General features: G+C 35.4%; 20 non-coding genes across 20 annotated transcripts; all 20 read left to right on the top strand.

Annotated features, from left to right (window-relative positions):
* Positions 1-2,442: 2,442 nt before the first annotated feature.
* Positions 2,443-2,524, top strand: TRNAS-UGA (transfer RNA serine (anticodon UGA)). The gene has a single exon. It is a non-coding gene; the product is annotated as a tRNA-Ser (tRNA).
* A 1,080-nt stretch (positions 2,525-3,604) lies between these two features.
* On the top strand, positions 3,605-3,686 carry TRNAS-UGA (transfer RNA serine (anticodon UGA)). Its single transcript has one exon. It is a non-coding gene; the product is annotated as a tRNA-Ser (tRNA).
* Positions 3,687-4,765: 1,079 nt separating this feature from the next.
* TRNAS-UGA (transfer RNA serine (anticodon UGA)) lies at positions 4,766-4,847 on the top strand. The gene has a single exon. It is a non-coding gene; the product is annotated as a tRNA-Ser (tRNA).
* Positions 4,848-5,927: 1,080 nt separating this feature from the next.
* Positions 5,928-6,010, top strand: TRNAL-UAA (transfer RNA leucine (anticodon UAA)). The gene has a single exon. It is a non-coding gene; the product is annotated as a tRNA-Leu (tRNA).
* A 1,080-nt stretch (positions 6,011-7,090) lies between these two features.
* On the top strand, positions 7,091-7,173 carry TRNAS-UGA (transfer RNA serine (anticodon UGA)). Its single transcript has one exon. It is a non-coding gene; the product is annotated as a tRNA-Ser (tRNA).
* A 1,080-nt stretch (positions 7,174-8,253) lies between these two features.
* TRNAL-UAA (transfer RNA leucine (anticodon UAA)) lies at positions 8,254-8,335 on the top strand. Its single transcript has one exon. It is a non-coding gene; the product is annotated as a tRNA-Leu (tRNA).
* A 1,080-nt stretch (positions 8,336-9,415) lies between these two features.
* TRNAS-UGA (transfer RNA serine (anticodon UGA)) lies at positions 9,416-9,498 on the top strand. The gene has a single exon. It is a non-coding gene; the product is annotated as a tRNA-Ser (tRNA).
* A 1,079-nt stretch (positions 9,499-10,577) lies between these two features.
* Positions 10,578-10,659, top strand: TRNAS-UGA (transfer RNA serine (anticodon UGA)). Its single transcript has one exon. It is a non-coding gene; the product is annotated as a tRNA-Ser (tRNA).
* Positions 10,660-11,739: 1,080 nt separating this feature from the next.
* TRNAS-UGA (transfer RNA serine (anticodon UGA)) lies at positions 11,740-11,821 on the top strand. The gene has a single exon. It is a non-coding gene; the product is annotated as a tRNA-Ser (tRNA).
* A 1,080-nt stretch (positions 11,822-12,901) lies between these two features.
* Positions 12,902-12,983, top strand: TRNAS-UGA (transfer RNA serine (anticodon UGA)). The gene has a single exon. It is a non-coding gene; the product is annotated as a tRNA-Ser (tRNA).
* A 1,079-nt stretch (positions 12,984-14,062) lies between these two features.
* Positions 14,063-14,144, top strand: TRNAS-UGA (transfer RNA serine (anticodon UGA)). The gene has a single exon. It is a non-coding gene; the product is annotated as a tRNA-Ser (tRNA).
* Positions 14,145-15,224: 1,080 nt separating this feature from the next.
* TRNAS-UGA (transfer RNA serine (anticodon UGA)) lies at positions 15,225-15,306 on the top strand. The gene has a single exon. It is a non-coding gene; the product is annotated as a tRNA-Ser (tRNA).
* Positions 15,307-16,386: 1,080 nt separating this feature from the next.
* On the top strand, positions 16,387-16,468 carry TRNAS-UGA (transfer RNA serine (anticodon UGA)). The gene has a single exon. It is a non-coding gene; the product is annotated as a tRNA-Ser (tRNA).
* A 1,078-nt stretch (positions 16,469-17,546) lies between these two features.
* TRNAS-UGA (transfer RNA serine (anticodon UGA)) lies at positions 17,547-17,628 on the top strand. The gene has a single exon. It is a non-coding gene; the product is annotated as a tRNA-Ser (tRNA).
* Positions 17,629-18,707: 1,079 nt separating this feature from the next.
* Positions 18,708-18,789, top strand: TRNAS-UGA (transfer RNA serine (anticodon UGA)). Its single transcript has one exon. It is a non-coding gene; the product is annotated as a tRNA-Ser (tRNA).
* Positions 18,790-19,868: 1,079 nt separating this feature from the next.
* On the top strand, positions 19,869-19,950 carry TRNAS-UGA (transfer RNA serine (anticodon UGA)). The gene has a single exon. It is a non-coding gene; the product is annotated as a tRNA-Ser (tRNA).
* Positions 19,951-21,030: 1,080 nt separating this feature from the next.
* On the top strand, positions 21,031-21,112 carry TRNAS-UGA (transfer RNA serine (anticodon UGA)). Its single transcript has one exon. It is a non-coding gene; the product is annotated as a tRNA-Ser (tRNA).
* Positions 21,113-22,192: 1,080 nt separating this feature from the next.
* On the top strand, positions 22,193-22,274 carry TRNAS-UGA (transfer RNA serine (anticodon UGA)). The gene has a single exon. It is a non-coding gene; the product is annotated as a tRNA-Ser (tRNA).
* A 1,078-nt stretch (positions 22,275-23,352) lies between these two features.
* TRNAS-UGA (transfer RNA serine (anticodon UGA)) lies at positions 23,353-23,434 on the top strand. The gene has a single exon. It is a non-coding gene; the product is annotated as a tRNA-Ser (tRNA).
* A 1,079-nt stretch (positions 23,435-24,513) lies between these two features.
* Positions 24,514-24,595, top strand: TRNAS-UGA (transfer RNA serine (anticodon UGA)). Its single transcript has one exon. It is a non-coding gene; the product is annotated as a tRNA-Ser (tRNA).
* The last annotated feature ends 157 nt before the right edge of the window (positions 24,596-24,752 follow it).

Below are 24,752 nucleotides of genomic sequence, written 5' to 3'. Positions count from 1 at the left end.
TACTGCTTTTTATGCATGTAGAAAGCTAAGCTCATTTGTCCTTGATAACTTTATTTTCCATGAAACTAAAGTAGCTTTTACATTTCCCAAAGTTTAACTTACTGTAAAAGCTACCAAAAAAGGAAAACATTGATTTTGCACACAGCTTGTCCGTAAAACAACATTAAGGTAGTTGTGGCCGAGTGGTTAAGGTGATGGACTCAAAATCCATTTGCTTTTCAAGCTGGTTTAAAAACGAAATGCATTCAAGATGAAGAGAATCAAAGCATGTTATGTTTAAGAATTGAGTTCTCAATCTCAGCTTAGCTCACCTACATATATATCCTGTTTTACAATGGACTTCTTTTTAAACAATATAATCTCAGACAGTGTCTTCCTGCATTCTATGTACATGCTTGTGACCTTGTATAAATGTTTCCCAGTGGCAACTTATGCATGCAGATTCTTTCTATCTGGATTTACAGCTGTAGAGATGTAATGAAAGGTAAGAAATAATGTCTGGTAATCAACAAACTATTAATTGTGCAGTGTCAGTTGTTCTAATTCCAAACTTTATTAAGGAATAGACCATAAGTTCTCAAACTCAGTCCTCAGGACCCCACACAGTGTATGTTTTGCAGGTAACCCAGCAGGTGCATAGGTGTATTAATTACTCACTGACACATTTTAAAAAGTCCACTTGTGGAGCTAATTATTTACTTGTGGTTCTGCGAGGAGACCTGCAAAACATGCACTGTGTGGGGTTCTGAGAACCGAGTTTGAGAACCTGTGGAATAGACCAATGAAAAACCTAATATATTTTAAATGATTATTATTTGATAAAATGTCCGTAACATGTACAATACAGTTCATGAGCACTCGTGTTGGCATGGTGTGATGTTAAAGGCTCTGATTTCTAATTAATTTAGTACAAGATCAAAAGTCCTTGACACCTATATTTGACATTAAACTATACTAGCTATTATATTTCACAAAGTTTACATATTAATATTGAAGCAAATTAAAATAAAATGTATCAGATATTTCTGCCAACAGGAAAAATGTTTTGATTTCCAAGTAGCACCATGCAATTGAGGTCAGGTAGTTGTGGCCGAGTGTTTAAGGCAATGGACTTTAAATCCATTGGGGTTTTCCTGCGCAGGTTCAAATCCTGTCAGCTACGTACTGCTTTTTATGCATAGAGAAAGCTAAGCTCATTTGTCCTTGATAACTTTATTTTCCATGAAACTAAAGTAGCTTTTACATTTCCCAAAGTTTAACTTACTGTAAAAGCTACCAAAAAAGGAAAACATTGATTTTGCACACAGCTTGTCAGTGAAACAACATTAAGGTAGTTGTGGCCGAGTGGTTAAGGTGATGGACTCAAAATCCATTTGCTTTTCAAGCTGGTTAAAAACGAAATGCATTCAAGATGAAGAGAATCAAAGCATGTTATGTTTAAGAATTGAGGGGCAGATGTATTAACCTGGAGAAGGCATAAGGAAGTGATAAACCAGTGATATGTGCAAGGTGATAAAGGCACCAGCCAATCAGATCCTTACTGTTAATTTACACATTAGAGCTGATTGGCTGGTGTGTTTATCACCTTGCACATATCACTGGTTTATCACTTCCTTATGCCTTCTCCAGGTTAATACATCTGCCCCAGAGTTCTCAATCTCAGCTTAGCTCACCTACATATATATCCTGTTTTACAATGGACTTCTTTTTAAACAATATAATCTCAGACAGTGTCTTCCTGCATTCTATGTACATGCTTGTGACCTTGTATAAATGTTTCTCAGTGGCAACTTGTGCATGCAGATTCTTTCTATCTCGATTTACAGCTGTAGAGATGTAATGAAAGGTAAGAAATAATGTCTGGTAATCAACAAACTATTAATTGTGCAGTGTCAGTTGTTATAATTCCAAACTTTATTAAGGAATAGACCATAAGTTCTCAAACTCAGTCCTCAGGAGCCCACGCAGTGTATGTTTTGCAGGTAACCCAGCAGGTGCTTAGGTGTATTAATTACTCACTGACACATTTTAAAAAGTCCACTTGTGGAGCTAATTATTTACTTGTGGTTCTGCGAGGAGACCTGCAAAACATGCACTGTGTGGGGTTCTGAGAACCGAGTTTGAGAACCTGTGGAATAGACCAATGAAAAACCTAATATATTTTAAATGATTATTATTTGATAAAATGTCCGTAAAATGTACAATACAGTTCATGAGCACTAGTGTTGGCATGGTGTGATGTTAAAGGATCTGATTTCTAATTAATTTAGTACAAGATCAAAAGTCCTTGACACCTATATTTGACATTAAACTATACTAGCTATTATATTTCACAAAGTTTACATATTAATATTGAAGCAAATTAAAAGAAAAGGTATCAGATATTTCTGCCAACAGGAAAAATGTTTTGATTTCCATGTGGCACCATCCAATTGAGGTCAGGTAGTTGTGGCCGAGTGGTTAAGGCGATGGACTTGAAATCTATTGGGGTTTCCCCGCGCAGGTTTAAATCCTGCCAGCTACGTACTGCTTTTTATGCATGTAGAAAGCTAAGCTCATTTGTCCTTGATAACTTTATTTTCCATGAAACTAAAGTAGCTTTTACATTTCCCAAAGTTTAACTTACTGTAAAAGCTACCAAAAAAGGAAAACATTGATTTTGCACACAGCTTGTCAGTGAAACAACATTAAGGTAGTTGTGGCCGAGTGGTTAAGGTGATGGACTCAAAATCCATTTGCTTTTCAAGCTGGTTTAAAAACGAAATGCATTCAAGATGAAGAGAATCAAAGCATGTTATGTTTAATAATTGAGTTATCAATCTCAGCTTAGCTCACCTACATATATATCCTGTTTTACAATGGACTTCTTTTTAAACCATATAATCTCAGACAGTGTCTTCCTGCATTCTATGTACATGCTTGTGACCTTGTATAAATGTTTCTCAGTGGCAACTTGTGCATGCAGATTCTTTCTATCTCGATTTACAGCTGTAGAGATGTAATGAAAGGTAAGAAATAATGTCTGGTAATCAACAAACTATTAATTGTGCAGTGTCAGTTGTTATAATTCCAAACTTTATTAAGGAATAGACCATAAGTTCTCAAACTCAGTCCTCAGGACCCCACGCAGTGTATGTTTTGCAGGTAACCCAGCAGGTGCTTAGGTGTATTAATTACTTACTGACACATTTTAAAAAGTCCACTTGTGGAGCTAATTATTTACTTGTGGTTCTGCGAGGAGACCTGCAAAACATGCACTGTGTGGGGTTCTGAGAACCGAGTTTGAGAACCTGTGGAATAGACCAATGAAAAACCTAATATATTTTAAATGATTATTATTTGATAAAATGTCCGTAAAATGTACAATACAGTTCATGAGCACTAGTGTTGGCATGGTGTGATGTTAAAGGATCTGATTTCTAATTAATTGAGTACAAGATCAAAAGTCCTTGACACCTATATTTGACATTAAACTATACTAGCTATTATATTTCACAAAGTTTACATATTAATATTGAAGCAAATTAAAAGAAAATGTATCAGATATTTCTGCCAACAGGAAAAATGTTTTGATTTCCATGTGGCACCATCCAATTGAGGTCAGGTAGTTGTGGCCGAGTGGTTAAGGCGATGGACTTGAAATCTATTGGGGTTTCCCCGCGCAGGTTTAAATCCTGCCAGCTACGTACTGCTTTTTATGCATGTAGAAAGCTAAGCTCATTTGTCCTTGATAACTTTATTTTCCATGAAACTAAAGTAGCTTTTACATTTCCCAAAGTTTAACTTACTGTAAAAGCTACCAAAAAAGGAAAACATTGATTTTGCACACAGCTTGTCAGTGAAACAACATTAAGGTAGTTGTGGCCGAGTGGTTAAGGTGATGGACTCAAAATCCATTTGCTTTTCAAGCTGGTTTAAAAACGAAATGCATTCAAGATGAAGAGAATTAAAGCATGTTATGTTTAAGAATTGAGTTATCAATCTCAGCTTAGCTCACCTACATTTATATCCTGTTTTACAATGGACTTCTTTTTAAACCATATAATCTCAGACAGTGTCTTCCTGCATTCTATGTACATGCTTGTGACCTTGTATAAATGTTTCTCAGTGGCAACTTGTGCATGCAGATTCTTTCTATCTGGATTTACAGCTGTAGAGATGTAATGAAAGGTAAGAAAAAATGTTTGGTAATTAACAAACTATTAATTGTGCAGTGTCAGTTGTTATAATTCCAAACTTTATTAAGGAATGGACCATAGGTTATCAAACTCAGTTCTCAGGACCCCACACAGTGTATGTTTTGCAGGTAACCCAGCAGGTGCACAGGTGTATTAATTACTTACTGACACATTTTAAAAAGTCCACTTGTGGAGCTAATTATTTAATTGTGGTTCTGCGAGGAGACCTGCAAAACATGCACTGTGTGGGGTTCTGAAAACCGAGTTTGAGAACCTGTGGAATAGACCAATGAAAACCTAATATATTTTAATTGATTATTATTTGATAAAATGTCCGTAAAATGTACAATACAGTTCATGAGCAATAGTGTTGGCATGGTGTGATGTTAAAGGCTCTGATTTCTAATTAATTTAGTTCAAGATCAAAAGTCCTTGACACCTATATTTGACATTAAACTATACTAGCTATTATATTTCACAAAGTCTACATATTAATATTGAAGCAAATTAAAATAAAATGTATCAGATATTTCTGCCAACAGGAAAAATGTTTTGATTTCCAAGTAGCACCTTCCAATTGAGGTCAGGTAGTTGTGGCCGAGTGGTTAAGGCGATGGACTTGAAATCCTTTGGGGTTTCCCCGCGCAAGCTCAAATCCTGCCAGCTACGTACTGCTTTTTATACATGTAGAAAGCTAAGCTCATTTGTCCTTGATAACTTTATTTTCCATGAAACTAAAGTAGCTTTTACATTTCCCAAAGTTTAACTTACTGTAAAAGCTACCAAAAAAGGAAAACATTGATTTTGCACACATCTTGTCAGTGAAACAACATTAAGGTAGTTGTGGCCGAGTGGTTAAGGTGATGGACTCAAAATCCATTTGCTTTTCAAGCTGGTTTAAAAACGAAATGCATTCAAGATAAAGATAATCAAAGCATGTTATGTTTAACAATTGAGTTATCAATCTCAGCTTAGCTCACCTACATATATATCCTGTTTTACAATGGACTTCTTTTTAAACCATATAATCTCAGACAGTGTCTTCCTGCATTCTATGTACATGCTTGTGACCTTGTATAAATGTTTCTCAGTGGCAACTTGTGCATGCAGATTCTTTCTATCTGGATTTACAGCTGTAGAGATGTAATGAAAGGTAAGAAATAATGTCTGGTAATCAACAAACTATTAATTGTGCAGTGTCAGTTGTTATAATTCCAAACTTTATTAAGGAATAGACCATAAGTTCTCAAACTCAGTCCTCAGGACCCCACGCCGTGTATGTTTTGCACGTAACCCAGCAGGTGCATAGGTGTATTAATTACTCACTGACACATTTTAAAAAGTCCACTTGTGGAGCTAATTATTTACTTGTGGTTCTGCGAGGAGACCTGCAAAACATGCACTGTGTGGGGTTCTGAGAACCGAGTTTGAGAACCTGTGGAATAGACCAATGAAAAACCAAATATATTTTAAATTATTATTATTTGATAAAATGTCCGTAAAATGTACAATACAGTTCATGAGCACTAGTGTTGGCATGGTGTGATGTTAAAGGATCTGATTTCTAATTAATTTAGTACAAGATCAAAAGTCCTTGACACCTATATTTGACATTAAACTATACTAGCTATTATATTTCACAAAGTTTACATATTAATATTGAAGCAAATTAAAATAAAATGTATCAGATATTTCTGCCAACAGGAAAAATGTTTTGATTTCCAAGTGGCACCATCCAATTGAGGTCAGGTAGTTGTGGCTGAGTGGTTAAGGCGATGGACTTAAAATCCAATTGGGGTTTCCCTGCGCAGGTTCAAATCCTGCCAGCTACGTACTGCTTTTTATGCATGTAGAAAGCTAAGCTCATTTGTCCTTGATAACTTTATTTTCCATGAAACTAAAGTAGCTTTTACATTTCCCAAAGTTTAACTTACTGTAAAAGCTACCAAAAAAGGAAAACATTGATTTTGCACACAGCTTGTCAGTGAAACAACATTAAGGTAGTTGTGGCCGAGTGGTTAAGGTGATGGACTCAAAATCCATTTGCTTTTCAAGCTGGTTTAAAAACGAAATGCATTCAAGATGAAGATAATCAAAGCATGTTATGTTTAACAATTGAGTTATCAATCTCAGCTTAGCTCACCTACATATATATCCTGTTTTACAATGGACTTCTTTTTAAACCATATAATCTCAGACAGTGTCTTCCTGCATTCTATGTACATGCTTGTGACCTTGTATAAATGTTTCTCAGTGGCAACTTGTGCATGCAGATTCTTTCTATCTGGATTTACAGCAGTAGAGATGTAATGAAAGGTAAGAAATAATGTCTGGTAATCAACAAACTATTAATTGTGCAGTGTCAGTTGTTATAATTCCAAACTTTATTAAGGAATAGACCATAAGTTCTCAAACTCAGTCCTCAGGACCCCACGCAGTGTATGTTTTGCAGGTAACCCAGCAGGTGCATAGGTGTATTAATTACTCACTGACACATTTTAAAAAGTCCACTTGTGGAGCTAATTATTTACTTGTGGTTCTGCGAGGAGACCTGCAAAACATGCACTGTGTGGGGTTCTGAGAACCGAGTTTGAGAACCTGTGGAATAGACCAATGAAAAACCTAATATATTTTAAATGATTATTATTTGATAAAATGTCCGTAAAATGTACACTACAGTTCATGAGCACTAGTGTTGGCATGGTGTGATATTAAAGGATCTGATTTCTAATTAATTTAGTACAAGATCAAAAGTCCTTGACACCTATATTTGACATTAAACTATACTAGCTATTATATTTCACAAAGTTTACATATTAATATTGAAGCAAATTAAAATAAAATGTATCAGATATTTCTGCCAACAGGAAAAATGTTTTGATTTCCATGTGGCACCATCCAATCGAGGTCAGGTAGTTGTAGCCGAGTGTTTAAGGCGATGGACTTGAAATCTATAGGGGTTTCCCCCACGCAGGTACAAATCCTGCCAGCTACGTACTGCTTTTTATGCATGAAGAAAGCTAAGCTCATTTGTCCTTGACAACTTTATTTTCCATGAAACTAAAGTAGCTTTTACATTTCCCAAAGTTTAACTTACTGTAAAAGCTACCAAAAAAGGAAAACATTGATTTTGCACACAGCTTGTCAGTGAAACAACATTAAGGTAGTTGTGGCCGAGTGGTTAAGGTGATGGACTCAAAATCCATTTGCTTTTCAAGCTGGTTTAAAAACGAAATGCATTCAAGATGAAGAGAATCAAAGCATGTTATGTTTAAGAATTGAGTTATCAATCTCAGCTTAGCTCACCTACATTTATATCATGTTTTACAATGGACTTCTTTTTAAACCATATAATCTCAGACAGTGTCTTCCTGCATTCTATGTACATGCTTGTGACCTTGTATAAATGTTTCTCAGTGGCAACTTGTGCATGCAGATTCTTTCTATCTGGATTTACAGCTGTAGAGATGTAATGAAAGGTAAGAAATAATGTCTGGTAATCAACAAACTATTAATTGTGCAGTGTCAGTTGTTATAATTCCAAACTTTATTAAGGAATAGACCATAAGTTCTCAAACTCAGTCCTCAGGACCCCACGCAGTGTATGTTTTGCAGGTAACCCAGCAGGTGCATAGGTGTATTAATTACTCACTGACACATTTTAAAAAGTCCACTTGTGGAGCTAATTATTTACTTGTGGTTCTGCGAGGAGACCTGCAAAACATGCACTGTGTGGGGTTCTGAGAACCGAGTTTGAGAACCTGTGGAATAGACCAATGAAAAACCTAATATATTTTAAATTATTATTATTTGATAAAATGTCCGTAAAATGTACAATACAGTTCATGAGCACTAGTGTTGGCATGGTGTGATGTTAAAGGATCTGATTTCTAATTAATTTAGTACAAGATCAAAAGTCCTTGACACCTATATTTGACATTAAACTATACTAGCTATTATATTTCACAAAGTTTACATATTAATATTGAAGCAAATTAAAATAAAATGTATCAGATATTTCTGCCAACAGGAAAAATGTTTTGATTTCCAAGTGGCACCATCCAATTGAGTTCAGGTAGTTGTGGCCGAGTGGTTAAGGCGATGGACTTAAAATCCATTGGGGTTACCCTGCGCAGGTTCAAATCCTGCCAGCTACGTACTGCTTTTTATGCATGTAGAAAGCTAAGCTCATTTGTCCTTGATAACTTTATTTTCCATGAAACTAAAGTAGCTATTACATTTCCCAAAGTTTAACTTACTGTAAAAGCTACCAAAAAAGGAAAACATTGATTTTGCACACAGCTTGTCAGTGAAACAACATTAAGGTAGTTGTGGCCGAGTGGTTAAGGTGATGGACTCAAAATCCATTTGCTTTTCAAGCTGGTTTAAAAACAAAATGCATTCAAGATGAAGATAATCAAAGCATGTTATGTTTAACAATTGAGTTATCAATCTCAGCTTAGCTCACCTACATATATATCCTGTTTTACAATGGACTTCTTTTTAAACCATATAATCTCAGACAGTGTCTTCCTGCATTCTATGTACATGCTTGTGACCTTGTATAAATGTTTCTCAGTGGCAACTTGTGCATGCAGATTCTTTCTATCTGGATTTACAGCTGTAGAGATGTAATGAAAGGTAAGAAATAATGTCTGGTAATCAACAAACTATTAATTGTGCAGTGTCAGTTGTTATAATTCCAAACTTTATTAAGGAATAGACCATAAGTTCTCAAACTCAGTCCTCAGGACCCCACGCAGTGTATGTTTTGCAGGTAACCCAGCAGGTGCATAGGTGTATTAATTACTCACTGACACATTTTAAAAAGTCCACTTGTGGAGCTAATTATTTACTTGTGGTTCTGCGAGGAGACCTGCAAAACATGCACTGTGTGGGGTTCTGAGAACCGAGTTTGAGAACCTGTGGAATAGACCAATGAAAAACCTAATATATATTAAATGATTATTATTTGATAAAATGTCCGTAAAATGTACACTACAGTTCATGAGCACTAGTGTTGGCATGGTGTGATATTAAAGGATCTGATTTCTAATTAATTTAGTACAAGATCAAAAGTCCTTGACACCTATATTTGACATTAAACTATACTAGCTATTATATTTCACAAAGTTTACATATTAATATTGAAGCAAATTAAAATAAAATGTATCAGATATTTCTGCCAACAGGAAAAATGTTTTGATTTCCATGTGGCACCATCCAATCGAGGTCAGGTAGTTGTAGCCGAGTGGTTAAGGCGATGGACTTGAAATCTATAGGGGTTTCCCCCACGCAGGTACAAATCCTGCCAGCTACGTACTGCTTTTTATGCATGAAGAAAGCTAAGCTCATTTGTCCTTGACAACTTTATTTTCCATGAAACTAAAGTAGCTTTTACATTTCCCAAAGTTTAACTTACTGTAAAAGCTACCAAAAAAGGAAAACATTGATTTTGCACACAGCTTGTCAGTGAAACAACATTAAGGTAGTTGTGGCCGAGTGGTTAAGGTGATGGACTCAAAATCCATTTGCTTTTCAAGCTGGTTTAAAAACAAAATGCATTCAAGATGAAGATAATCAAAGCATGTTATGTTTAACAATTGAGTTATCAATCTCAGCTTAGCTCACCTACATATATATCCTGTTTTACAATGGACTTCTTTTTAAACCATATAATCTCAGACAGTGTCTTCCTGCATTCTATGTACATGCTTGTGACCTTGTATAAATGTTTCTCAGTGGCAACTTGTGCATGCAGATTCTTTCTATCTGGATTTACAGCTGTAGAGATGTAATGAAAGGTAAGAAATAATGTCTGGTAATCAACAAACTATTAATTGTGCAGTGTCAGTTGTTATAATTCCAAACTTTATTAAGGAATAGACCATAAGTTCTCAAACTCAGTCCTCAGGACCCCACGCAGTGTATGTTTTGCAGGTAACCCAGCAGGTGCATAGGTGTATTAATTACTCACTGACACATTTTAAAAAGTCTCCTTGTGGAGCTAATTATTTACTTGTGGTTCTGCGAGGAGACCTGCAAAACATGCACTGTGTGGGGTTCTGAGAACCGAGTTTGAGAACCTGTGGAATAGACCAATGAAAAACCTAATATATTTTAAATGATTATTATTTGATAAAATGTCCGTAAAATGTACAATACAGTTCATGAGCACTAGTGTTGGCATGGTGTGATGTTAAATGATCTGATTTCTAATTAATTTAGTACAAGATCAAAAGTCCTTGACACCTATATTTGACATTAAACTATACTAGCTATTATATTTCACAAAGTTTACATATTAATATTGAAGCAAATTAAAATAAAATGTATCAGATATTTCTGCCACAGGAAAAATGTTTTGATTTCCATGTGGCACGATCCAATTGAGGTCAGGTAGTTGTGGCCGAGTGGTTAAGGCGATGGACTTGAAATCTATTGGGGTTTCCCCGCGCAGGTTCAAATCCAGCCAGCTACGTACTGCTTTTTATGCATGTAGAAAGCTAAGCTCATTTGTCCTTGATAACTTTATTTTCCATGAAACTAAAGTAGCTTTTACATTTCCCAAAGTTTAACTTACTGTAAAAGCTACCAAAAAAGGAAAACATTGATTTTGCACACAGCTTGTCAGTGAAACAACATTAAGGTAGTTGTGGCCGAGTGGTTAAGGTGATGGACTCAAAATCCATTTGCTTTTCAAGCTGGTTTAAAAACGAAATGCATTCAAGATGAAGAGAATCAAAGCATGTTATGTTTAAAAATTGAGTTATCAATCTCAGCTTAGCTCACCTACATTTATATCCTGTTTTACAATGGACTTCTTTTTAAACCATATAATCTCAGACAGTGTCTTCCTGCATTCTATGTACATGCTTGTGACCTTGTATAAATGTTTCTCAGTGGCAACTTGTGCATGCAGATTCTTTCTATCTGGATTTACAGCTGTAGAGATGTAATGAAAGGTAAGAAAAAATGTTTGGTAATTAACAAACTATTAATTGTGCAGTGTCAGTTGTTATAATTCCAAACTTTATTAAGGAATAGACCATAAGTTCTCAAACTGAGTCCTCAGGACCCCACACAGTGTATGTTTTGCAGGTAACCCAGCAGGTGCACAGGTGTATTAATTACTTACTGACACATTTTAAAAAGTCCACTTGTGGAGCTAATTATTTACTTGTGGTTCTGCGAGGAGACCTGCAAAACATGCACTGTGTGGGGTTCTGAAAACCGAGTTTGAGAACCTGTGGAATAGACCAATGAAAAACCTAATATATTTTAAATGATTATTATTTGATAAAATGTCCGTAAAATGTACAATACAGTTCATGAGCACTAGTGTTGGCATGGTGTGATGTTAAAGGCTCTGATTTCTAATTAATTTAGTACAAGATCAAAAGTCCTTGACACCTATATTTGACATTAAACTATACTAGCTATTATATTTCACAAAGTTTACATATTAATATTGAAGCAAATTAAAATAAAATGTATCAGGTATTTCTGCCAACAGGAAAAATGTTTTGATTTCCAAGTAGCACCATCCAATTGAGTTCAGGTAGTTGTGGCCGAGTGGTTAAGGCTATGGACTTGAAATCCATTGGGGTTTCCCCGCGCAGGTTCAAATCCTGCCAGCTACATACTGCTTTTTATACATGTAGAAAGCTAAGCTCATTTGTCCTTGATAACTTTATTTTCCATGAAACTAAAGTAGCTTTTACATTTCCCAAAGTTTAACTTACTGTAAAAGCTACCAAAAAAGGAAAACATTGATTTTGCACACAGCTTGTCAGTGAAACAACATTAAGGTAGTTGTGGCCGAGTGGTTAAGGTGATGGACTCAAAATCCATTTGCTTTTCAAGCTGGTTTAAAAACGAAATGCATTCAAGATGAAGATAATCAAAGCATGTTATGTTTAACAATTGAGTTATCAATCTCAGCTTAGCACACCTACATATATATCCTGTTTTACAATGGACTTCTTTTTAAACCATATAATCTCAGACAGTGTCTTCCTGCATTTTATGTACATGCTTGTGACCTTGTATAAATGTTTCTCAGTGGCAACTTGTGCATGCAGATTCTTTCTATCTGGATTTACAGCTGTAGAGATGTAATGAAAGGTAAGAAATAATGTCTGGTAATCAACAAACTATTAATTGTGCAGTGTCAGTTGTTATAATTCCAAACTTTATTAAGGAATAGACCATAAGTTCTCAAACTCAGTCCTCAGGACCCCACGCAGTGTATGTTTTGCAGGTAACCCAGCAGGTGCATAGGTGTATTAATTACTCACTGACACATTTTAAAAAGTCCACTTGTGGAGCTAATTATTTACTTGTGGTTCTGCGAGGAGACCTGCAAAACATGCACTGTGTGGGGTTCTGAGAACTGAGTTTGAGAACCTGTGGAATAGACTAATGAAAAACCTAATATATTTTAAATGATTATTATTTGATAAAATGTCCGTAAAATGTACAATACAGTTCATGAGCACTAGTGTTGGCATGGTGTGATGTTAAAGGCTCTGATTTCTAATTAATTTAGTACAAGATCAAAAGTCCTTGACACCTATATTTGACATTAAACTATACTAGCTATTATATTTCACAAAGTTTACATATTAATATTGAAGCAAATTAAAATAAAATGTATCAGATATTTCTGCCAACAGGAAAAATGTTTTGATTTCCAAGTAGCACCATCCAATTGAGGTCAGGTAGTTGTGGCCGAGTGGTTAAGGCGATGGACTTGAAATCCATTGGGGTTTCCCCGCGCTGGTTCAAATCCTGCCAGCTACGTACTGCTTTTTATGCATGTAGAAAGCTAAGTTCATTTGTCCTTGATAACTTTATTTTCCATGAAACTAAAGTAGCTTTTACATTTCCCAAAGTTTAACTTACTGTAAAAGCTACCAAAAAAGGAAAACATTGATTTTGCACACAGCTTGTCAGTGAAACAACATTAAGGTAGTTGTGGCCGAGTGGTTAAGGTGATGGACTCAAAATCCATTTGCTTTTCAAGCTGGTTTAAAAACGAAATGCATTCAAGATGAAGAGAATCAAAGCATGTTATGTTTAAGAATTGAGTTATCAATCTCAGCTTAGCTCACCTACATATATATCCTGTTTTACAATGGACTTCTTTTTAAACCATATAATCTCAGACAGTGTCTTCCTGCATTCTATGTACATGCTTGTGACCTTGTATAAATGTTTCCCAGTGGCAACTTATGCATGCAGATTCTTTCTATCTGGATTTACAGCTTAGAGATGTAATGAAAGGTAAGAAATAATGTCTGGTAATCAACAAACTATTAATTATGCAGTGTCAGTTGTTATAATTCCAAACTTTATTAAGGAATAGACCATAGGTTCTCAAACTCAGTTCTCAGGATCCCACACAGTGTATGTTTTGCAGGTAACCCAGCAGGTGCATAGGTGTATTAATTACTTACTAACACATTTTAAAAAGTCCACTTGTGGAGCTAATTATTTACTTGTGGTTCTGCGAGGAGACCTGCAAAACATGCACTGTGTGGGGTTCTGAGAACCGAGTTTGAGAACCTGTGGAATAGACCAATGAAAAACCTAATATATTTTAAATGATTATTATTTGATAAAATGTCCGTAAAATGTACAATACAGTTCATGAGCACTAGTGTTGGCATGGTGTGATGTTAAAGGCTCAGATTTCTAATTAATTTAATACAAGATCAAAAGTCCTTGACACCTATATTTGACATTAAACTATACTAGCTATTATATTTCACAAAGTTTACATATTAATATTGAAGCAAATTAAAATAAAATGTATCAGATATTTCTGCCAACAGGAAAAATGTTTTGATTTCCAAGTAGCACCATCCAATTGAGGTCAGGTAGTTGTGGCCGAGTGGTTAAGGCGATGGACTTGATATCCATTGGGGTTTCCCCGCACAGGTTCAAATCCTGCCAGCTACGAACTGCTTTTTATGCATGTAGAAAGCGAAGCTCATTTGTCCTTGATAACTTTATTTTCCATGAAACTAAAGTAGCTTTTACATTTCCCAAAGTTTAACTTACTGTAAAAGCTACCAAAAAAGGAAAACATTGATTTTGCACACAGCTTGTCAGTGAAACAACATTAAGGTAGTTGTGGCCGAGTGGTTAAGGTGATGGACTCAAAATCCATTTGCTTTTCAAGCTGGTTTAAAAACGAAATGCATTCAAGATGAAGAGAATCAAAGCATGTTATGTTTAAGAATTGAGTTCTCAATCTCAGCTTAGCTCACCTACATATATATCCTGTTTTACAATGGACTTCTTTTTAAACCATATAATCTCAGACAGTGTCTTCCTGCATTCTATGTACATGCTTGTGACCTTGTATAAATGTTTCCCAGTGGCAACTTATGCATGCAGATTCTTTCTATCTGGACTTACAGCTGTAGAGATGTAATGAAAGGTAAGAAATAATGTCTGGTAATCAACAAACTATTAATTGTGCAGTGTCAGTTGTTATAATTCCAAACTTTATTAAGGAATAGATCATAAGTTCTCAAACTCAGTCCTCAGGACCCCACACTGTGTATTTTTTGCAGGTAACCCAGCAGGTGCATAGGTGTATTAATTACTCACTGACACATTTTAAAAAGTCCACTTGTGGAGCTAATTATTTACTTGTGGTTCTGCGAGGAGACCTGCAAAACATGCACTGTGTGGGGTTCTGAGAACCGAGTTTGAGAACCTGTGGAATAGACCAATGAAAAACCTAATATATTTTAAATGATTATTATTTGATAAAATGTCCGTAAAATGTACAATACAGTTCATGAGCACTAGTGTTGGCATGGTGTGATGTTAAAGGCTCTGATTTCTAATTAATTTAGTACAAGATCAAAAGTCCTTGACACCTATATTTGACATTAAACTATACTAGCTATTATATTTCACAAAGTTTACATATTAATATTGAAGCAAATTAAAATAAAATGTATCAGATATTTCTGCCAACAGGAAAAATGTTTTGATTTCCAAGTGGCACCATCCAATTGAGGTCAGGTAGTTGTGGCCGAGTGGTTAAGGCGATGGACTTGAAATCTATTGGGGTTTCTCCGCGCAGGTTCAAATCCTGCTAGCTACGTACTGCTTTTTATGCATGTAGAAAGCTAAGCTCATTTGTCCTTGATAACTTTATTTTCCATGAAACTAAAGTAGCTTTTACATTTCCCAAAGTTTAACTTACTGTAAAAGCTACCAAAAAAGGAAAACATTGATATTGCACACATCTTGTCAGTGAAACAACATTAAGGTAGTTGTGGCCGAGTGGTTAAGGTGATGGACTCAAAATCCATTTTCTTTTCAAGCTGGTTTAAAAACGAAATGCATTCAAGATAAAGAGAATCAAAGCATGTTATGTTTAAGAATTGAGTTCTCAATCTCAGCTTAGCTCACCTACATATATATCCTGTTTTACAATAGACTTCTTTTTAAACCATATAATCTCAGACAGTGTCTTCCTGCATTCTATGTACATGCTTGTGACCTTGTATAACAGTTTCCCAGTGGCAACTTATGCATGCAGATTCTTTCTATCTGGACCTACAGCTGTAGAGATGTAATGAAAGGTTAGAAATAATGTCTGGTAATCATCAAACTATTAATTGTGCAGTGTCAGTTGTTATAATTCCAAACTTTATTAAGGAATAGATCATAAGTTCTCAAACTCAGTCCTCAGGACCCCACACAGTGTATTTTTTGCAGGTAACCCAGCAGGTGCATAGGTGTATTAATTACTCACTGACACATTTTAAAAAGTCCACTTGTGGAGCTAATTATTTACTTGTGGTTCTGCGAGGAGACCTGCAAAACATGCACTGTGTGGGGTTCTGAGAACCGAGTTTGAGAACCTGTGGAATAGACCAATGAAAAACCTAATATATTTTAAATGATTATTATTTGATAAAATGTCCGTAAAATGTACAATACAGTTCATGAGCACTAGTGTTGGCATGGTGTGATGTTAAAGGATCTGATTTCTAATTAATTTAGTACAAGATCAAAAGTCCTTGACACCTATATTTGACATTAAACTATACTAGCTATTATATTTCACAAAGTTTACATATTAATATTGAAGCAAATTAAAATAAAATGTATCAGATATTTCTGCCAACAGGAAAAAATTTTTGATTTCCAAGTGGCACCATCCAATTGAGGTCAGGTAGTTGTGGCCGAGTGGTTAAGGCGATGGACTTGAAATCTATTGGGGTTTCCCCGCACAGGTTCAAATCCTGCTAGCTACGTACTGCTTTTTATGCATGTAGAAAGCTAAGCTCATTTGTCCTTGATAACTTTATTTTCCATGAAACTAAAGTAGCTTTTACATTTCCCAAAGTTTAACTTACTGTAAAAGCTACCAAAAAAGGAAAACATTGATTTTGCACACATCTTGTCAGTGAAACAACATTAAGGTAGTTGTGGCCGAGTGGTTAAGGTGATGGACTCAAAATCCATTTGCTTTTCAAGCTGGTTTAAAAACGAAATGCATTCAAGATGAAGAGAATCAAAGCATGTTATGTTTAAGAATTGAGTTATCAATCTCAGCTTAGCTCACCTACATTTATATCGTGTTTTACAATGGACTTCTTTTTAAACCAGATAATCTCAGACAGTGTCTTCCTGCATTCTATGTACATGCTTGTGACCTTGTATAAATGTTTCCCAGTGGCAACTTATGCATGCAGATTCTTTCTATCTGGTTTACAGCTTAGAGATGTAATGAAAGGTAAGAAATAATGTCTGGTAATCAACAAACTATTAATTGTGCAGTGTCAGTTGTTATAATTCCAAACTGTATTAAGGAATAGACCATAAGTTCTCAAACTCAGTCCTCAGGACCCCACACAGTGTATGTTTTGCAGGTAACCCAGCAGGTGCATAGGTGTATTAATTACTCACTGACACATTTTAAAAAGTCCACTTGTGGAGCTAATTATTTACTTGTGGTTCTGCGAGGAGACCTGCAAAACATGCACTGTGTGGGGTTCTGAGAACTGAGTTTGAGAACCTGTGGAATAGACCAATGAAAAACCTAATATATTTTAAATGATTATTATTTGATAAAATGTCCGTAAAATGTACAATACAGTTCATGAGCACTAGTGTTGGCATGGTGTGATGTTAAAGGCTCTGATTTCTAATTAATTTAGTACAAGATCAAAAGTCCTTGACACCTATATTTGACATTAAACTATACTAGCTATTATATTTCACAAAGTTTACATATTAATATTGAAGCAAATTAAAATAAAATGTATCAGATATTTCTGCCAACAGGAAAAATGTTTTGATTTCCAAGTAGCACCATCCAATTGAGGTCAGGTAGTTGTGGCCGAGTGGTTAAGGCGACGGACTTGATATCCATTGGGGTTTCCCCGCACAGGTTCAAATCCTGCCAGCTACGAACTGCTTTTTATGCATGTAGAAAGCGAAGCTCATTTGTCCTTGATAACTTTATTTTCCATGAAACTAAAGTAGCTTTTACATTTCCCAAAGTTTAACTTACTGTAAAAGCTACCAAAAAAGGAAAACATTGATTTTGCACACAGCTTGTCAGTGAAACAACATTAAGGTAGTTGTGGCCGAGTGGTTAAGGTGATGGACTCAAAATCCATTTGCTTTTCAAGCTGGTTTAAAAATGAAATGCATTCAAGATGAAGAGAATCAAAGCATGTTATGTTTAAGAATTGAGTTCTCAATCTCAGCTTAGCTCACCTACATATATATCCTGTTTTACAATGGACTTCTTTTTAAACCATATAATCTCAGACAGTGTCTTCCTGCATTCTATGTACATGCTTGTGACCTTGTATAAATGTTTCCCAGTGGCAACTTATGCATGCAGATTCTTTCTATCTGGACCTACAGCTGTAGAGATGTAATGAAAGGTAAGAAATAATGTCTGGTAATCAACAAACTGTTAATTGTGCAGTGTCAGTTGTTATAATTCCAAACTTTATTAAGGAATAGATCATAAGTTCTCAAACTCAGTCCTCAGGACCCCACACAGTGTATTTTTTGCAGGTAACCCAGCAGGTGCATAGGTGTATTAATTACTCACTGACACATTTTAAAAAGTCACTTGTGGAGCTAATTATTTACTTGTGGTTCTGCGAGGAGACCTGCAAAACATGCACTGTGTGGGGTTCTGAGAACCGAGTTTGAGAACCTGTGGAATAGACCAATGAAAAACCTAATATATTTTAATTGATTATTATTTGATAAAATGTCCGTAAAATGTACAATACAGTTCATGAGCACTAGTGTTGGCATGGTGTGATGTTAAAGGATCTGATTTCTAATTAATTTAGTACAAGATCAAAAGTCCTTGACACCTATATTTGACATTAAACTATACTAGCTATTATATTTCACAAAGTTTACATATTAATATTGGAGCAAATTAAAATAAAATGTATCAGCTATTTCTGCCAACAGGAAAACTGTTTTGATTTCCAAGTGGCACCATCCGATTGAGGTCAGGTAGTTGTGGCCGAGTGGTTAAGGCGATGGACTTGAAATCTATTGGGGTTTCCCCGCGCAGATTCAAATCCTGCTAGCTACGTACTGCTTTTTATGCATGTAGAAAGCTAAGCTCATTTGTCCTTGATAACTTTATTTTCCATGAAACTAAAGTAGCTTTTACATTTCCCATAGTTTAACTTACTGTAAAAGCTACCAAAAAAGGAAAACATTGATTTTGCACACAGCTTGTCAGTGAAACAACATTAAGGTAGTTGTGGCCGAGTGGTTAAGGTGATGGACTCAAAATCCATTTGCTTTTCAAGCTGGTTTAAAAACGAAATGCATTCAAGATGAAGAGAATCAAAGCATGTTATGTTTAAGAATTGAGTTCTCAATCTCAGCTTAGCTCACCTACATATATATCCTGTTTTACAATGGACTTCTTTTTAAACCATATAATCTCAGACAGTGTCTTCCTGCATTCTATGTACATGCTTGTGACCTTGTATAAATGTTTCCCAGTGGCAACTTATGCATGCAGATTCTTTCTATCTGGACCTACAGCTGTAGAGATGTAATGAAAGGTAAGAAATAATGTCTGGTAATCAACAAACTATTAATTGTGCAGTGTCAGTTGTTATAATTCCAAACTTTATTAAGGAATAGATCATAAGTTCTCAAACTCAGTCCTCAGGACCCCACACAGTGTATTTTTTGCAGGTAACCCAGCAGGTGCATAGGTGTATTAATTACTCACTGACACATTTTAAAAAGTCACTTGTGGAGCTAATTATTTACTTGTGGTTCTGCGAGGAGACCTGCAAAACATGCACTGTGTGGGGTTCTGAGAACCGAGTTTGAGAACCTGTGGAATAGACCAATGAAAAACCTAATATATTTTAATTGATTATTATTTGATAAAATGTCCGTAAAATGTACAATACAGTTCATGAGCACTAGTGTTGGCATGGTGTGATGTTAAAGGATCTGATTTCTAATTAATTTAGTACAAGATCAAAAGTCCTTGACACCTATATTTGACATTAAACTATACTAGCTATTATATTTCACAAAGTTTACATATTAATATTGGAGCAAATTAAAATAAAATGTATCAGCTATTTCTGCCAACAGGAAAACTGTTTTGATTTCCAAGTGGCACCATCCGATAGAGGTCAGGTAGTTGTGGCCGAGTGGTTAAGGCGATGGACTTGAAATCTATTGGGGTTTCCCCGCGCAGATTCAAATCCTGCTAGCTACGTACTGCTTTTTATGCATGTAGAAAGCTAAGCTCATTTGTCCTTGATAACTTTATTTTCCATGAAACTAAAGTAGCTTTTACATTTCCCATAGTTTAACTTACTGTAAAAGCTACCAAAAAAGGAAAACATTGATTTTGCACACAGCTTGTCAGTGAAACAACATTAAGGTAGTTGTGGCCGAGTGGTTAAGGTGATGGACTCAAAATCCATTTGCTTTTCAAGCTGGTTTAAAAACGAAATGCATTCAAGATGAAGAGAATCAAAGCATGTTATGTTTAAGAATTGAGTTCTCAATCTCAGCTTAGCTCACCTACATATATATCCTGTTTTACAATGGACTTCTTTTTAAACCATATAATCTCAGACAGTGTCTTCCTGCATTCTATGTACATGCTTGTGACCTTGTATAAATGTTTCCCAGTGGCAACTTATGCATGCAGATTCTTTCTATCTGGACTTACAGCTGTAGAGATGTAATGAAAGGTAAGAAATAATGTCTGGTAATCAACAAACTATTAATTGTGCAGTGTCAGTTGTTATAATTCCAAACTTTATTAAGGAATAGATCATAAGTTCTCAAACTCAGTCCTCAGGACCCCACACTGTGTATTTTTTGCAGGTAACCCAGCAGGTGCATAGGTGTATTAATTACTCACTGACACATTTTAAAAAGTCCACTTGTGGAGCTAATTATTTACTTGTGGTTCTGCGAGGAGACATGCAAAACATGCACTGTGTGGGGTTCTGAGAACCGAGTTTGAGAACCTGTGGAATAGACCAATGAAAAACCTAATATATTTTAAATGATTATTATTTGATAAAATGTCCGTAAAATGTACAATACAGTTCATGAGCACTAGTGTTGGCATGGTGTGATGTTAAAGGCTCTGATTTCTAATTAATTTAGTACAAGATCAAAAGTCCTTGACACCTATATTTGACATTAAACTATACTAGCTATTATATTTCACAAAGTTTACATATTAATATTGAAGCAAATTAAAATAAAATGTATCAGATATTTCTGCCAACAGGAAAAATGTTTTGATTTCCAAGTGGCACCATCCAATTGAGGTCAGGTAGTTGTGGCCGAGTGGTTAAGGCGATGGACTTGAAATCTATTGGGGTTTCTCCGCGCAGGTTCAAATCCTGCTAGCTACGTACTGCTTTTTATGCATGTAGAAAGCTAAGCTCATTTGTCCTTGATAATTTTATTTTCCATGAAACTAAAGTAGCTTTTACATTTCCCAAAGTTTAACTTACTGTAAAAGCTACCAAAAAAGGAAAACATTGATTTTGCACACATCTTGTCAGTGAAACAACATTAAGGTAGTTGTGGCCGAGTGGTTAAGGTGATGGACTCAAAATCCATTTTCTTTTCAAGCTGGTTTAAAAACGAAATGCATTCAAGATAAAGAGAATCAAAGCATGTTATGTTTAAGAATTGAGTTCTCAATCTCAGCTTAGCTCACCTACATATATATCCTGTTTTACAATAGACTTCTTTTTAAACCATATAATCTCAGACAGTGTCTTCCTGCATTCTATGTACATGCTTGTGACCTTGTATAACAGTTTCCCAGTGGCAACTTATGCATGCAGATTCTTTCTATCTGGACCTACAGCTGTAGAGATGTAATGAAAGGTTAGAAATAATGTCTGGTAATCATCAAACTATTAATTGTGCAGTGTCAGTTGTTATAATTCCAAACTTTATTAAGGAATAGATCATAAGTTCTCAAACTCAGTCCTCAGGACCCCACACAGTGTATTTTTTGCAGGTAACCCAGCAGGTGCATAGGTGTATTAATTACTCACTGACACATTTTAAAAAGTCCACTTGTGGAGCTAATTATTTACTTGTGGTTCTGCGAGGAGACCTGCAAAACATGCACTGTGTGGGGTTCTGAGAACCGAGTTTGAGAACCTGTGGAATAGACCAATGAAAAACCTAATATATTTTAAATGATTATTATTTGATAAAATGTCCGTAAAATGTACAATACAGTTCATGAGCACTAGTGTTGGCATGGTGTGATGTTAAAGGATCTGATTTCTAATTAATTTAGTACAAGATCAAAAGTCCTTGACACCTATATTTGACATTAAACTATACTAGCTATTATATTTCACAAAGTTTACATATTAATATTGAAGCAAATTAAAATAAAATGTATCAGATATTTCTGCCAACAGGAAAAATTTTTTGATTTCCAAGTGGCACCATCCAATTGAGGTCAGGTAGTTGTGGCCGAGTGGTTAAGGCGATGGACTTGAAATCTATTGGGGTTTCCCCGCACAGGTTCAAATCCTGCTAGCTACGTACTGCTTTTTATGCATGTAGAAAGCTAAGCTCATTTGTCCTTGATAACTTTATTTTCCATGAAACTAAAGTAGCTTTTACATTTCCCAAAGTTTAACTTACTGTAAAAGCTACCAAAAAAGGAAAACATTGATTTTGCACACATCTTGTCAGTGAAACAACATTAAGGTAGTTGTGGCCGAGTGGTTAAGGTGATGGACTCAAAATCCATTTGCTTTTCAAGCTGGTTTAAAAACGAAATGCATTCAAGATGAAGAGAATCAAAGCATGTTATGTTTAAGAATTGAGTTATCAATCTCAGCTTAGCTCACCTACATTTATATCCTGTTTTACAATGGACTTCTTTTTAAACCAGATAATCTCAGACAGTGTCTTCCTGCATTCTATGTACATGCTTGTGACCTTGTATAAATGTTTCCCAGTGGCAACTTATGCATGCAGATTCTTTCTATCTGGTTTACAGCTTAGAGATGTAATGAAAGGTAAGAAATAATGTCTGGTAATCAACAAACTATTAATTGTGCAGTGTCAGTTGTTATAATTCCAAACTGTATTAAGGAATAGACCATAAGTTCTCAAACTCAGTCCTCAGGACCCCACACAGTGTATGTTTTGCAGGTAACCCAGCAGGTGCATAGGTGTATTAATTACTCTCTGACACATTTTAAAAAGTCCACTTGTGGAGCTAATTATTTACTTGTGGTTCTGCGAGGAGACCTGCAAAACATGCACTGTGTGGGGTTCTGAGAACTGAGTTTGAGAACCTGTGGAATAGACCAATGAAAAACCTAATATATTTTAAATGATTATTATTTGATAAAATGTCCGTAAAATGTACAATACAGTTCATGAGCACTAGTGTTGGCATGGTGTGATGTTAAAGGCTCTGATTTCTAATTAATTTAGTACAAGATCAAAAGTCCTTGACACCTATATTTGACATTAAACTATACTAGCTATTATATTTCACAAAGTTTACATATTAATATTGAAGCAAATTAAAAGAAAATGTATCAGATATTTCTGCCAACAGGAAAAATGTTTTGATTTCCAAGTAGCACCATCCAATTGAGGTCAGGTAGTTGTGGCCGAGTGGTTAAGGCGATGGACTTGAAATCCATTGGGGTTTCCCCGCGCAGGTTCAAATCCTGCCAGCTACGTACTGCTTTTTATGCATGTAGAAAGCTAAGTTCATTTGTCCTTGATAACTTTATTTTCCATGAAACTAAAGTAGCTTTTACATTTCCCAAAGTTTAACTTACTGTAAAAGCTACCAAAAAAGGAAAACATTGATTTTGCACACAGCTTGTCAGTGAAACAACATTAAGGTAGTTGTGGCCGAGTGGTTAAGGTGATGGACTCGAAATCCATTTGCTTTTCAAGCTGGTTTAAAAACGAAATGCATTCAAGATGAAGAGAATCAAAGCATGTTATGTTTAAGAATTGAGTTATCAATCTCAGCTTAGCTCACCTACATATATATCCTGTTTTACAATGGACTTCTTTTTAAACCATATAATCTCAGACAGTGTCTTCCTGCATTCTATGTACATGCTTGTGACCTTGTATAAATGTTTCCCAGTGGCAACTTATGCATGCAGATTCTTTCTATCTGGATTTACAGCTTAGAGATGTAATGAAAGGTAAGAAATAATGTCTGGTAATCAACAAACTATTAATTATGCAGTGTCAGTTGTTATAATTCCAAACTTTATTAAGGAATAGACCATAGGTTCTCAAACTCAGTTCTCAGGATCCCACACAGTGTATGTTTTGCAGGTAACCCAGCAGGTGCACAGGTGTATTAATTACTTACTAACACATTTTAAAAAGTCCACTTGTGGAGCTAATTATTTACTTGTGGTTCTGCGAGGAGACCTGCAAAACATGCACTGTGTGGGGTTCTGAGAACCGAGTTTGAGAACCTGTGGAATAGACCAATGAAAAACCTAATATATTTTAAATGATTATTATTTGATAAAATGTCCGTAAAATGTACAATACAGTTCATGAGCACTAGTGTTGGCATGGTGTGATGTTAAAGGCTCTGATTTCTAATTAATTTAATACAAGATCAAAAGTCCTTGACACCTATATTTGACATTAAACTATACTAGCTATTATATTTCACAAAGTTTACATATTAATATTGAAGCAAATTAAAATAAAATGTATCAGATATTTCTGCCAACAGGAAAAATGTTTTGATTTCCAAGTAGCACCATCCAATTGAGGTCAGGTAGTTGTGGCCGAGTGGTTAAGGCGATGGACTTGATATCCATTGGGGTTTCCCCGCACAGGTTCAAATCCTGCCAGCTACGAACTGCTTTTTATGCATGTAGAAAGCTAAGCTCATTTGTCCTTGATAACTTTATTTTCCATGAAACTAAAGTAGCTTTTACATTTCCCAAAGTTTAACTTACTGTAAAAGCTACCAAAAAAGGAAAACATTGATTTTGCACACAGCTTGTCAGTGAA

Source organism: Pseudophryne corroboree, chromosome 11 (genome assembly GCF_028390025.1).
Source record: "Pseudophryne corroboree isolate aPseCor3 chromosome 11, aPseCor3.hap2, whole genome shotgun sequence".
Lineage (NCBI taxonomy): Eukaryota > Metazoa > Chordata > Amphibia > Anura > Myobatrachidae > Pseudophryne > Pseudophryne corroboree.
Note: the sequence above shows the minus strand (reverse complement) of the source record. Positions and strands in the feature narration are given on the sequence as shown.